Source organism: Stegodyphus dumicola, chromosome 5, assembly GCF_044657685.1.
Source record: "Stegodyphus dumicola isolate Sdum_Otavi_A_Nest chromosome 5, ASM4465768v1".
Taxonomy (NCBI): Eukaryota; Metazoa; Arthropoda; class Arachnida; order Araneae; family Eresidae; genus Stegodyphus; species Stegodyphus dumicola.
This window is the reverse complement of record NC_140772.1, coordinates 101299403-101315028: the sequence shown is the minus strand read 5'-3', so window position 1 is coordinate 101315028 and position 15626 is coordinate 101299403. Positions and strand designations below refer to the sequence as shown.

The 15626-nt window shown below is 40.1% G+C and overlaps 1 long non-coding RNA gene across 1 annotated transcript; it reads left to right on the top strand.

The window, feature by feature from the left end:
* Positions 1 to 8180: 8180 nt before the first annotated feature.
* LOC146997181 (uncharacterized) lies at positions 8181 to 15117 on the top strand. Its single transcript, XR_015041179.1, has 2 exons — positions 8181 to 8223; positions 14450 to 15117. It is a non-coding gene; the product is annotated as an uncharacterized LOC146997181 (long non-coding RNA).
* Positions 15118 to 15626: the final 509 nt, after the last annotated feature.

Below are 15626 nucleotides of genomic sequence, written 5' to 3'. Positions count from 1 at the left end.
TCATGTGTATCGTTTATGCAGTATCCTCTCCATGCTTATGTGTATAAAGCGGGCACAGCCCGCTCCACAAAATCGCTGAACACTGGTATTTCGGTCCTACTTTTGAATTCCGGGGTACTGTATATAAAATTTGGATGCATACGTGAATACAGCGCGCGGATACCGGGTAAAACCGCTGAACACTGGTATTTCGCTCAAACTTTCGAATCTCGGCGAGCGGGCTGGCTGCATGGGTGTTTTCGTGATTGTTCGCATGTGTATCGTTTATAAAGTATCTCATGGATGCATACGTGAATAAAGCGGGCACAGAATACTGGTAATGCGGTAATTTCGAATCCCGACGAACTGGCTGGCTCCATGGGTGTTTTCGTGATTTTACGCATGTGTATAGTGTATGGAGTATCTTCTGGGTGTATATGTGAATAAAGCGGGCAGAGCCCGCGCAAAGCCACATAACACTGGTAATTCGGTCCAACTTTCGAATACCGGCGAACAGGCAGGCTCCATGTTTGTTTTCGTGATTTTACGCATGTGTATCGTTTATGCACCATCTTCAGCATGCATACGTGAATAAAGCGGGCACAGCACGCGCAAAATCGCTGAAAAATTGTATTTCGGTCCAACTTTCGAATCGGCAGCGGGCTGGCTGGAGGGGTGTTTTCGTGATTTTACGCATGTGTACGGTGTACGCAGTATCTTTTGCATGCACACGTGAACACTGTTTTGGGCGGTCTCCCGCCCAAAAGCGTTGAACACTGGTATTTCTATACTATTAAAATCTGTGTGCCTCTGTCTGTTTGTGTGTTTGTAACATCATCTTCTCAAGAACGGCTGGGTGTAGAGCTTAGCGGAAGGTACCGTTGGATTCAGAATTCCCGTGGCTCGCCATATTGACCACCGGCATCTTCGTGCGACTTTAATTAGCCGAGATATTAATTAAAAACTGCTTTTTCCTCTACGTTTCCCTACGTTTTGCACTTTCTTTCACGGGTTTTCCCTATTTTAGGGATTTGGCCGAGTGCCAAATTCGTTTTTCTCGAATATCTCCGGAACGGCTCCGAGTTGCGATTCGAAACGCATAGCCCCGGATGCCAAAAAAGTCAAGGAATCCAACGGTACCGGTCCCATCTTCGTACGACAATAATCGGCGGAGATATTAATTAAAAACTGCGAAAGCGTTATTTCATTTTTCGGAGTGGCAGCAGTCTCGGAATTAGCTGAGATAAAATTTCTTTTCCGAAGCGATGGGGGGGGGAGAAACAGCTTGCATCCGCTCAAGTGTTGTGTTGGCGGAAAGGTCAAAGTTTACGGTTTACCACGTGGAGAATTATTTAAAAATTAATATCTTTGCTTCTAATTTACTTAAGGACTTGAAACAAGTATCAACATTTAGATTTTTGCGATATGTTTAATGTTTTGCTTCCTATTTTTTTAAAGATCTATTTATTCGTGTTGTATGTTTCTGTTAATGTTCTGTCTCTTCATTTAGTTGTTGCGAATTGATTGCAGGTTGGTTTATCCCATTGATAAGTGGATTAATCTGCAATAAATGAAAATAGGATATTTAAAATTTATTTTTGATTTTTTTTTAGGTTAAACATTTTCTATGCAGATATTTAAATAAGAAGTTAAAATTACTAGATTTTTTTTTCGATTAAAAATTTTCTATGCAGATATTTAAACAAGAAGTTGAAATTACTATTTAAAATACTAGATTAAATTTTCACTAAAAATTTCTTTTCGTTCAGGGATTTAAATTGAGTATGTTTCTCTCGGAGATGGTATATGAAAACTTTTCTTATTATAATTAATTATGAATTATTAATTGCATTAATGTATATATTGATACAGTTTTGCGTGTGATCATATTGAAGTTTATAAAATAAAAAGAATTTTAATAACGAATCTACTGTTTGAATAATAAATGCGAAAATTTACGCGATTACACTTTCTACAACTACCCATTTAGCGGCTGAGCGGTAAAGTCACTGAACACTGGTAGTTAGGTCAAGTTTCGAATCCCGGCGAACGGCCTGGCTGCATGGATGTTTTCGTGATTTTCCGGTTGTGTATAGTGTATGCAATATCTTCTGGATGCATACGTGAATAAAGCGGGCGCAGCCCGATCAAAACAGGTGAACACTGGTAGTTTGGTCCAACTTTCGAATACCGGCGAACACGGGCTGGCTGCATGAGTATTGTCGTGATTTTCTGCATGTGTAACGTGTATGCAGTATCTTATGCATGCATATGTTAATAAAGCGGGCGCAGCCCAGGTAAAATCGATGTACACTGGTTGGTCGGTCCAACTTTGGAATCCCGCTGAACGGGATGCCTCCATAGATTTTTTCGTGATTTTACTCATGCGTATTGTGTATGCGGTATCTCCTGTATGCATAAGCGAATAAAGCGGGCGCAGCCCGCCTAAAACCGCTGAACACTGGCAGTTCAGTCCAATTTTCGAATCCAGACGAACAGGCCGGCACCATAGGTGTTCACGTGATTTTACGCATGTGTAATGTGTATGCAGTACCTTATGGATTCATTTATGAATAAGACAGACGCAGCCCGCACAAAACCGTTGAACACTGGCAGTTTGGTCAAACTTTCGAATACCAGTGAATGGACTGCCTGTATGAATGTCTTCGTGATTTTCCAGATGTGTAACGTTTATGAAGTATCTTGTGGATGCATACGTAAATAAAGCGGGTGGAGAAAACACTGGTAGTTCGGATCAAATTTCGAATCCAATCGTACGGGCTGGCTCCATGGGTTTTCTCGTGATTTTCCGCATGTGTATCGAGTAAACAGTATCTCCTGAATCCATATGTAACCAAAGCGGGCGCAGCCCCCGAAAAACCGCTGAACACTGGTAGTTCGCTCCAACTTTCGATCCCGGCGAACGTGTTGCCTCCATGTATGTTTTCATGATTTTCCGCATGTGTAACGTGTATGCAGTATCTTTTGGATGCAAACGCGAATAAAGCGGGCGCAGCCCGCGTAAAATCGCTGAACGCTGGTAGTTCGGACCACCTTTCGAATGAAGGCCAACGGGCTGTCTCTATGGGTGTTTTCGTGATTTTTCACATGTGTGTCATGTATGCAGTGCATTCTGGATGCATACTTTAATAAAGCGCGCGCGGCGCGCGCAAAACCGCTAGACACTGGTAGTTCGTTCCAACTTTCGGCAAGCGGGGTGGGTGCAAGGGTGTTTTCGTGATTTTACGCATGTGTAACGTGTATGCAGTATCTTCTCAACGCATACGTGAATAAAGTGGGCGCAGCCCGCGCAAAACCGCTGAACACTGGTAGTTCAGTCCAAATTTCGGACACCCGCGAAAGGGGTGTTTGCATGGGTGTTTTCGTGATTTTACGCATGTGTATCGTGCACGCAGTATCTTCTGGATGCATACGAGAAAAAAGCGGGTTCAGCCCATGTTAACTAGCTCTACACTGGTAATTCGGTCGAACTTTCGAATATAGACTAAATTTAACATGGAAACTCATGAACATTGAACAATGAAAAGCGGGCTTCAGCCCGCTCAGCTGGCGGGCTTGCCCGCTAGTCTATACTATTAAAATCTGTGTGCCTCTGTCTGTTTGTGTGTTTGTAACATCATCTCCTCGGGAACGGCTGGCTGTAGAGCTTAGCGGAAGGTACCGTTGGATTCAGAATGACCGTGGCTCGCCATATTGACCATCGGCATCTTCGTGCGACTTTAATTAGCCGAGATATTAATTAAAAACTGATTTTCTCCCTACATTTCCCTACGTTTTGCACTTTCTTTCACGGGTTTCCCCTATTTTAGGGATTTGGCCGAGTGCCAAATTCGTTTTCCTCGAATATCTGCGGAACGGCTCCGAGTTGCGTTTCGAAACGCATATCCCCGTATTCGAAAAAAATCAACGAATCCATCGATACCGGTCCCATCTTCGTACGACAATAATCGGCGGAGTTATTAATTAAAAACTGCGAAAACGTTATTTCATTTTTCGGAGTGGCAACCGTCTCGGAATTAGCTGAGATAAAATTGCTTTTTCGAAAGCGCCGGGGGGATGACAATTGCTTCCGCTCGAGATTTGTGCCAGCGAAAGGTCACGTGTCAATTTCTTTTTTCTTAAATATCTATGGAACGGCGCTGAGTTGGAATTCAAGGCAGGTGTCTGCGGATTCCAAAAAATTCTACGAATCCAATGATACCATTCTCATCTTCGTAGGACGTTAATCAGCTGAGATATTAATTAAAAACTGTGAAAACGCTAATTTTCGGGCTCATTTTTCCGATTGCAACAGTTTGTTGAATCGCCGCAGATACAAATCAAGGTTATACTCTAAAGTTGAATAAAGCACGCGATTGCATGTTACCTAACTGTATTTTAAAAATATTTCGTTAATGTAGGCATTTTAAATAAACAGCTGCTTTTCACAATTTTTTTTTAATTTCAGGTTAGGATGATTGTCACGTTAATTCTTTTATTGATATTGAATAAAAGTTATTATATTACATTAAATTTAAATGATGACGTTCTTGAAGTTGTACAACTTTAATCAGCTGGGATATTAATTAAAAAATCTGAAAAAGCTATTTTTTAAAAATATGTTGTTATTTTTTTAATAATAAATTTGATTTTTTGGAATAATATATTTTTTTATGTTATTAGATACGTGCACTTAATTTAGATATTATCTTTTAATGCAAATGATATTTTAAATAAGTTCGCACCAATAAAAATTAAATTCACACTTTTTTTTTTTTTTTTAGATTAAAGATTTTTCTTTGCTCCTTTGAGATGGTATACGGTAACTTTCGAATCCCGGTGAGCAGGCAGGCTACACTCATGTTTTTTGTGATTTTACGCATATCTGTTGTGTATGCAGTGTCTTCTGGATGCATAAATGAATAAAGCTGAACTCTGGTAGTTCGGTCCTAATTTCGAATCCCGGCGAACGGGCTGGGTCCATGGGTGTTTGCGTGATTTTACGCATGTGCCTCGTGTACGCAGCATCTTCTGGATGCATAAGTGAATAAAGCGGCCGAAATTCGCTCAAAACCTCTGATTACTGGTAGTTCGGTCCAACTTTCGAATCCAAGCGACCGTGTTGGCTCAATGTGTGTTTTCGGGATTTTTCGCATGTGTAACGTGTATGCGGTATCTTCTGCATGCATACTTGAATAAAGCGGGAGCAGCCCGCGCAAAACTACAGAACACTGGTAGTTCGGTCCAACTTTCGAATTCCGGGGTACTGTACATAAAATTTGGTCGCATACGTGAATACAGCGCGCGGATACCGGGTAAAACCGCTGAACACTGGTAGTTCGGTCAAACATTCGAATCTCTGCGAGCGGGCTGGCTGCATGGGTGTTTTCCTGATTTTCCGCATGTGTATAGTGTATAAAGTGATTTCTGGATGCATATGTGATAAAAGTGGGCGCAGCCTGCTCAAAACCTCTTAACGCTGGTAGTTCGATCCAACTTTCGGTGTCGGCGAACGAGCTGGCTCCCCGGGTGTTTTCTTGCTTTAACTCATGTGTATCGTTTATGCAGTATCCTCTCCATGCTTATGTGTATAAAGCGGGCGCAGCCCGCTATACAAAATCGCTGAACACTGGTATTTCGGTCCTACTTTCGAATTCCGGGGTACTGTATATAAAATTTGGATGCATACGTGAATACAGCGCGCGGATACCGGGTAAAACCGCTGAACACTGGTAGTTCGCTCAAACTTTCGAATCTCGGCGAGCGGGCTGGCTGCATGGGTGTTTTCGTGATTGTTCGCATGTGTATCGTTTATAAAGTATCTCATGGATGCATACGTGAATAAAGCGGGCACAGAATACTGGTAATGCGCTAATTTCGAATCCCGACGAAGTGGCTGGCTCCATGGGTGTTTTCGTGATTTTACGCATGTGTATAGTGTATGGAGTATCTTCTGGGTGTATATGTGAATAAAGCGGGCAGAGCCCGCGCAAAGCCACATAACACTGGGAATTCGGTCCAACTTTCGAATACCGGCGAACAGGCAGGCTCCATGTTTGTTTTCGTGATTTTACGCATGTGTATCGTTTATGCACCATTTTCAGCATGCATACGTGAATAAAGCGGGCACAGCACGCGCAAAATCGCTGAAAAATTGTATTTCGGTCCAACTTTCGAATCGGCAGCGGGCTGGCTGGAGGGGTGTTTTCGTGATTTTACGCATGTGTACGGTGTACGCAGTATCTTTTGCATGCACACGTGAACACTGTTTTGGGCGGGCTCCCGCCCAAAAGCGCTGAACACTGGTATTTCGGTCCAAATTTCGAATACCCGCGAAAGGGCTGGAAGCATGGGTGTTTTCGTGATTTTCCGCATATGTATAGTGTATGCGGTAACTTCTGGATGCATAGGTGAAAAAAGCGGGGGAAGCCCGCGGAATGCCGCTAAAAAATGGTAGTTCGGTTCAACTTTTCAATACCGGCCAAATTTAACATAGGATATGTTTTAAAAACGAACAATGATAAGCGGGCTTCAGCCCGCTCAGCTGGCGGGCTTGCCCGCTAGTCTATACTATTAAAATCTGTGTGCCTCTGTCTGTTTGTGTGTTTGTAACATCATCTTCTCAAGAACGGCTGGGTGTAGAGCTTAGCGGAAGGTACCGTTGGATTCAGAATGCCCGTGGCTCGCCATATTGACCATCGGCATCTTCGTGCGACTTTAATTAGCCGAGATATTAATTAAAAACTGATTTTCCCCCTACGTTTCCCTACGTTTTGCACTTTCTTTCACGGGTTTCCCCTATTTTAGGGATTTGGCCGAGTGCCAAATTTGTTTTTCTCGAATATCTGCGGAACGGCTCCGAGTTGCGATTCGAAACGCATATTCCCGTTTTCGTGATTTCGTGATTGTTCGCATGTGTATCGTTTATAAAGTATCTCATGGATGCATACGTGAATAAAGCGGGCACAGAATACTGGTAATGCGGTAATTTCGAATCCCGACGAACTGGCTGGCTCCATGGGTGTTTTCGTGATTTTACGCATGTGTATAGTGTATGGAGTATCTTCTGGGTGTATATGTGAATAAAGCGGGCAGAGCCCGCGCAAAGCCACATAACACTGGTAATTCGGTCCAACTTTCGAATACCGGCGAACAGGCAGGCTCCATGTTTGTTTTCGTGATTTCACGCATGTGTATCGTTTATGCACCATCTTCAGCATGCATACGTGAATAAAGCGGGCACAGCACGCGCAAAATCGCTGAAAAATTGTATTTCGGTCCAACTTTCGAATCGGCAGCGGGCTGGCTGGAGGGGTGTTTTCGTGATTTTACGCATGTGTACGGTGTACGCAGTATCTTTTGCATGCACACGTGAACACTGTTTTCCCGCCCAAAAGCGCTGAACACTGGTATTTCGGTCCAAATTTCGAATACACGCGAAAGGGCTGGAAGCATGGGTGTTTTCGTGATTTTCCGCATATGTATAGTGTATGCGGTAACTTCTGGATGCATAGGTGAAAAAAGCGGGGGAAGCCCGCGGAATGCCGCTAAAAAATGGTAGTTCGGTTCAACTTTTCAATACCGGCCAAATTTAACATAGGATATCTTTTAAAAACGAACAATGATAAGCGGGCTTCAGCCCGCTCAGCTGGCGGGCTTGCCCGCTAGTCTATACTATTAAAATCTGTGCGCGTCTGTTTGTTTGTAACCTCATCTTCTCAAGAACGGCTTTATGGAGAGCTTAGCGGAAGGTACCGTTGGATTCAGAATTCCCGTATCTCGCCATATTGACCATTCGCATCTTCGTGCCACTTTAATTAGCCGAGATATTAATTAAAAAACTAACTTTTCCCTACGTTCTGAGCTTACTTTGTTGCGTTTAGGGATTTAATGGTACTCAATAGCCACTTTAGGGATTTGTTCTTACGTTTTCCCGCTTGGCTTCCATTTTCGAAAGACGTAGGGATTTGGCACCGTGTCAAATGTGTTAAAACCTTTTTGTTCTAGCTTAGAAAATTATTTGTTATTTGATTTTTAGTCAGTAAGTATTCTTAGACAGTAAGATTTCGTTATTAAAACATTATTTTGAAGTCGGATTAAAAGATTAAAGTTTCAAATAATGACGTCATATATATTATGTAGGGAATCAAAAGTTTTCTTTTCTCGGTTTGGCAACAAAAGTTTATTTACGAATTTGTGAATGGGAAGGGAAGCGTGCCGAAATTTTCTCTGATTCCATATTTCGTAAATATACTTATTATTACTTATTGCACTTAATCTTTATTTCTTTTTCTAGGAGATTTTATATCTTTTTGCATTTATATTTGTATTTTTACTCATTTACAGTAGTATTTAGGCTTTTATACTTGTGGTTAAATTTAGAGCTTGAGGGAAATCGCCATTTTCTTAGGCACATTTAACTTTTCGACTTTTGTGATATATTTAATGTTTTGTTTCGTATTTTTTTAAAGAGAAATTTACTCCTGTTATATATTTCTGTTATTGTTGCTCGAAAGATTGCATTTACATTTTATATTTTTGACATTTATATTTTTACTGTGTGCGATAACAACTATAGTTTTGTCATTTTAAGGCGCTCGAATGTTCTTTATTATTTTGGATGTATTAGTTTATTTTTGCTTTTAAATTTCAATTTTTATTGATTTATCTTTGTATTTATACTTTTATTTTGTGTTTATAATTTTCATTTTCTTTTTATGTGCATTGTTTTCAGCTTAACCTAACTATCTAAAATATTTTCATAATTGTTATCTGTGCTTAGAATTTACATAATAATACCCATATTATTTGACATTCTGTTATTTACTAGCAATTTTATAATTGGCAAGTTTAGGTTTTACGTTTTTGATTAGTTCTTGAGTGGATAATATTATTTTAATTGTCTATTATTATTTGTGATATATTATCATTTTAAGGCGCTTGAATGTTCTTTATTTTTTTTTAGATGTTTTAGTTCATTTTTGCTTTTTAATTTCAGTTTTTATTGATTTCAGAATTTCTTAATTTATCTTCGTATTTATACTTTTATTTTGTGTTTATAATTTTCATTTTCTTTTTATGTGCATTGTTTTCAGATTAACCTAACTATCAAAAATATTTTCATGATTGTTATCTGTGCTTAGAATTTTCGTAATAATACCCATATTATTTGACGTTTTGTTATTTACCAGCAATTTTAGGTTTTACGTTTTTGATTTTTTGAAATTAATTAGCTCTTGAGTGGATAATTTTTTATTTAGTCTATTATTATTTGTGTTATATACATTTAGAACTGCGTAGTTACTTTTTTAGTAGAGTGGTATTTTTTTTAATGTTCTAAAATGCCAAAACGGAAAAGAGGCATTACGGGAGATTCATCAAGAAGATGAAGAGCTGAAGCACAAAGGTTACGGCGAGCTACAGAAAATGAAGAAGAAACCGCTAGAAGACTCAACATGCAGGCAGTACGCCAAGCAAACCTACGTGCTCGAGAAACCGAAGAAGAAAACCGTAGCAGACTCGACAGGATAGCGCATCGAGAATCAATTTTACGCACTCAAGAATCGGAACAGGATGCTACTATACGAAGAATGTGAGACGCTGCACGTCACAGACAAGTCCGATCGGAAGAAACGTTGTCAGTACGAGAAGACAGGCTACGCATGAATGCAGCACAACGTTCACGTAGCACTCTTCACAATGCAGGGAGATGTGGACTCGAAGTTTACGCTGAACAACACAGTGTCGGTTCAATGGAAGGTTCCTGCGATCTCTGCAATGGATTGTTCTTTATGGGAGAAAGGAACGCAAGAGGAAGATACATGCACTGCTGTAACAATGGGAAAATTGTCGAAGCTGAAAGAAGATATCCAGAAGAATGGCGCAATTTAATGAATGGGAACCACCCATTTTCTGAAGAGTTTTATGCCAACATACGTACTTACAACTGCCTGCTCAGTTTTGCTTCAATGGGTGCCAATATAGAAATGCCTACGGGTTCGGGTCCCTATTGCTTCAGGATTCATGGTGCCATATATCATCGAACGAGCCACCTTCATCCGCCTCATGCCGGTCAAGAACAGTATGCTCAGCTGTACATTTTAGATTCGGATCAAGCGCTCAGGCAGAGAATGAACATATTTGGAAATGTTGCCTTGAATGCCGAACTGCTGAGACAGTTGGATGCAGTTTTGAGGAACGTTAATCCATACGCTGAAGCCTACAAGATGCTGAAAGAATCCGAAGAAGAAACTCTACGAGAGCAAGGCGCCGAAACTGCTGCGGATATCCGCATGTACATCAAGGGTGAAGTGTTGCTGCGGGCGAGCACAGGGGACGTTACAATGCTCCAAAAGAAAACGAAGTTGCAGTTGTCTTCAAGAGTATGGACGGTGCTCCTCCATCGAACCGAGACATCGTGATCCATCCAAGAGGTGGCGGTCTCATCAACATCAGTACCTTAAATCCCAACTTGGAACCGATGACATACGTCCTTTTCTTTCCTCACGGCGACCAAGGATTCAGAGTCGGACAGCAATACACAGAGTTGCAGTTTTACAGTCACAGGGTGTCTGTGCGACGAGATTGCTACAACCCCATTTTGTATGGCCGGAAATTGTTTCAGCAGTATCTCGTGGATGCATACGTAAAAGTCGAAGGCAACAGGATTGCGTACCACCGGAGCCATCAGACGAATCTGAGAGTGGAAACTTACATGGGTCTTGCCGATCACATTTACAGAGTTGGTCAAGAGACGGGCGTCCGCCCTGGAATACCGGTTATACTTCCGTCAACGTTTATAGGAAGCCCTCGCTGCATGCAGCAAAACTATCAGGACTCGATGGCCATTGTGCGCGACTTTGGTAAACCGGATCTGTTTCTGACTTTCACGTGCAACCCTAAATGGCCGGAAATAACAGAAAACCTATTCCCAGGACAGAAGGCTCACGATCGTCCGGACATCGTGTCCAGGGTATTTGACCTGAAGAAAACAGCTTTGCTGCATGATTTGACGAAGAATCACATCTTGGGTGCGACAATTGCAGATATACACGTCATCGAATTTCAGAAAAGAGGATTGCCTCATATGCACCTTTTGTTGTTTTTAGCGGAAGAAGATAAAATAAGAGATGCAGAGTGCATCGACTCGCTGGTGTGTGCTGAACTTCCAGATGCTACTCGACATCCCATGCTACACGACATTGTCAAGTCATCGATGATTCACGGACCCTGCGGTGAACTGAATCGAAACTCTCCCTGCATGAGCGATGGTGTATGTTCTAAAGGATTTCCGAAACCGTTTCAGGCAGAAACTAAAGAGAACGTGAATGGCTACCCACTTTACAGAAGAAGGGATGATGGAAACTTTATCGTGATCAAGGGTCATGCCATCGATAACAGATGGGTTGTACCTTACAATCCGTATTTAACAAAAAAGTACAACGCCCACATAAACGTTGAAGTATGCAGCTCCATAAAATCGGTCAAGTATTTGTTCAAATATGTGTATAAAGGTCATGATGCAGCTAAAGTTGTTCTGGAAGAATCTGGAGACAGAACTTTAATGTGGGACGAGATAAAATGCTTCTTAAATGCAAGATACGTGTCTGCCCCTGAAGCAGTGTAGAGGCTGTTTGAAAAGAGAATGCATTCAAAGTCGCACTCCATCATACGACTACCGGTTCATTTGGAAAACCTGCAGCCCGTCTATTTTGCTGAATCAGAAGAAAGAAATGCTCTGCAGAGAGCTGCCGAGAAAAACACCATGCTCACCGGATGGTTTGAACTGAACAGGACAGTTCCTGAAGCGAATTGTTACCTGTATGCTGAAATTCCTAAACATTTCACCTGGAGGAATCACGCCTGGCAGACACGAGGAGATTACATCATTTCAAGAATGTATTCTGTTAGCCCGAAAGATGTTGAGCGTTTCCATCTGAGGTTGCTGCTGTGTCACGTTAAAGGAGCGAAGAGTTTTGCCGACTTAAGAACTTATGAAGGTATGGAGTATTCAACATTTAAGGAAGACTGCCGTGCAAGGCATCTGCTGCAAGACGACGAAGAATGGAAAAATTCTCTGGCTGAAGCATCAGCTTTTCAAATGCCATCTCAGCTAAGACAGCTCTTTTGCTTCATCTGTGTTTTCTGCAACCCTACAGAACCGATCACTTTGTGGAATGAATTTAAAGAGTCCCTTTCTGAAGATTTCACAAGATTTTACTCCTTAGAAGACAGCTTTAGCCTCGCACTGAGAAACATAGAAGACCAGTTACAAGTGCACAACGTTTCACTCACTTCTCTTGGTCTCCCTCAGCCAACATTGAATGAAGTTGTTTCTCTCGACGTCCCGCAGTTCGATGTCGAGTATGAAAGCGAACAAGCCCAAGTGTTGAACCAGATGTTGAATCCTGAACAGAAATTTGTTTACGACTCGGTTTTGGAAGCTGTACAAGATGAGAATCCTAACACACCAAAGACATTTTGCGTTAATGCGTTTGCCGGAGCAGGAAAAACTTTCCTGTTTAGGACGATCCTTCATGCTGTTCGGGGAATGGGCCACGTTGCCGTTCCCGTTGCGTGGACAGGTATTGCTGCTGTGCTGTTGACCGGTGGAAGAACTGTACACTCTACTTTCAAGTTGCCCGTTCCGATTCTGGAAAATTCTTCGTGCCATGTCAGACAAGATAGTGCTGAAGGAAGGTACTTGAAGACTGCAAAACTTTTCATATGGGATGAATGCACCATGACGCCTCATTACGCTTTGGAAGCTGTCGACAGATTACTGAGAGACTTGACCGGACTGGATGTTCCTTTTGGCGGTAAAACCTTAGTTTTAGGAGGTGACTGGAGACAAACATTACCTGTGATCGCACACGGAAACCGAACTTCTGCGATCGAGAGCTGCCTCAGAAATTCCTTTTTGTGGTCACATTTCAAACAGTGCACACTTTCTACGAATATGCGATTGCATCCGGAAGAACAAGAGTTTTCAGAGTGGTTTCTACAGTTGGGAGATGGTCGTCTTAAAAATGACAGTGGCTTGGATGAAGACATTATCGAAATTCTATCTTTGTGTGTGGTAAACAGATCGATAGTAGACGAAATGTTTGGTTGCGGTAGTGAATTCGACTTACAAGACTTGGCCAGTAAAGCAATTTTATGTCCAAAGAATGAGGAAGCTCTGAAACTTAATGAAGAAATTCTTTCCAAGTTTCCAGGTCAAGTTTTCACACTCTACAGTGCAGACTCCGTTATTTGCGATGACGAAGAAGAACAAGACACGTATCAGCTGGATTTCATCCACAGCCTGACGCCTTCTGGAATGCCACCTCATTGTCTGAATTTGAAACTTGGAGTTATAGTTATGCTTCTACGGAATCTAAATCCATCGGCTGGACTCTGCAACGGAACAAGGCTCATTATGAAGAGAATTATGCAAAACGTTTTAGATTGTGAGGTCATCTCTGGACAGAATGCTGGATCAAGAGTTTTCATTCCACGTGTTGAACTTTCACCTTCAGATTCAAACCTCCCCTTTCAGCTCAAGCGAAGACAGTTTCCTATCAGGCTTGCATTTTGTATGACTATTAATAAGTCACAGGGACAGACGCTGAAGAAAGTTGGAATTTATTTACCGCAACCGGTTTTCAGTCATGGAATGCTTTACGTAGCTTTTTCAAGATGTTCATCTATGAGGAATGTTTCTGTTTTAGTGAAAGACACCAAGAAGCAAGGCCGTTTGATACCTGGATGTTCTAAAGTATTCACAAGAAATATTGTTTACAGAGAGGTTCTGCAGTAAAAAAAAAAAAAAAAAAAAAAAAAAAAAAATTCCTCAACACTGCGAAGATGAAACATTGAGATTTTTGCACACAAATTGAAGTGAATCAAGCCAACGTAAAACTAAAAAAGTTTGAGATTTTTCGATGATTAGGATAAACTGAAGCAAGTCAAGATGAAGCTGAAACAGTTTGAGAATTATGCATTAGTCGGTTTTAGGTCTGTCGTTACAAAGTAGAATTTGGAGTTGTATTATTTTTTCAATGTTGTAAATATTTTTTATAAATTTTCCTTTTCAGGTCTACATGCAACTGCAGTCATTAATTTTAAAAAGTTTTATGTATTTTCTTTTTTAGGTACTTATGGAACTGATTTCAATCACATAAAAATATTTTTTTCAGGTGTATATAGAAATGATTTGATTTAAATTAAAATGCTTTTAGACGTTTCTTTTCAGATGTTCATAGGTATTTATGGAACTGATTTCAATCACATAAACATCCACACCAACTTGTAAATACTTCTTTTTCAGGTGTACATAGAACATGTAAATTTCACATGTAAATGTGTCAGGCAGTTCATGCCGTCAAAAGCCCGCCAATGTCTTTTGTGCAAGATTTTGAGTTCAGTATAAACTTATAACTAATTTATTTTATTTATTTATTTATTTATTTATTTTTTAACATTTTAGATAAATACGGATTGTAGCTCGCCGTTCTGGCGAGGTTGCAGAAGATACCCCAGGTGTCAGGCAGTTCATGCCGTCAAAAGCCCGCCAATGTCTTTTGTGCAAGATTTTGAGTTCAGTATAAACTTATAACTTAATTTATTTATTTATTATTATTTTTTAAAACATTTTAGATGAATACGGATTTTAGCTCGCCGTTTAGACGTACTTACTCGGTAGATTTTTAAAAATTATTTTGTCTTTTTCTTTGAACTTATTACCGATAACTGATTTCATTCATATAAAAAAATTGTTTCACATGATATTTATTATATTTAAGGGACAGGCCAGTAATGAGTGTAATATGTCTTTCACAAAGATGTTTCTTTTATAGACATAGGTAGAGTAAAATATTTTAATGGACTGTCCTACTGTGTTATCCAAAGAATCCGTTTCAGTGGTTGATGATAATGTGTGTACACCCCCAATTCCCAATTATGGCAGACATTTTGGAGTGAGTTTGCTCAAAGCTAAAAAAATGTCATTGATGCGGATTGTAACGACAAAAAGGAAATGAATAATGTAGTTCTTGTGGATGTTTTAGTTTCATTGATTTTTTTTTATTAATTACATGCCCATATGCATATTTATGTAAATAAAATGTACTCTAATAAACTTAATTTTGTTGAAAATATGTTTTTTCCCTTCAATATCCTTCAACACGAAAAAATATTTCAGTCTTTTCAGTTTCATGTTAAACAATTTTCATTGTACAGTACAAAGTTTTTAATCCATGCGTCCATAACGGCACAGCAATTACAGAACTTGAACAGCGGAACTTTGTAACTGAACAAGAAATTATGTATGTTTATAGAATTAAAGAGAAAGTATTAGCACATAAAACAAAGCAAATTAAACAACTTATATTGAAAGAAATATTTAATAAAGTAAAAAAATAAATATTAAGCATTTTTTTTTAAATTTTGATACCCTTTAGATCATAATTTCTCTTTATTTCATATAAATGATGGTTTCATGTTTTTAATTTCACAATTTCTGCATGCCATCTTACCAGATTTAAATTGATGATCTGTAATTCACAACAAACCCCTAAATCCGGAATCGCCAAAGTCCCGACAAGTCCGGATTACAGACTATGTACTGTATGTATATTTTAAATAATCATAGATTTAAAATGATT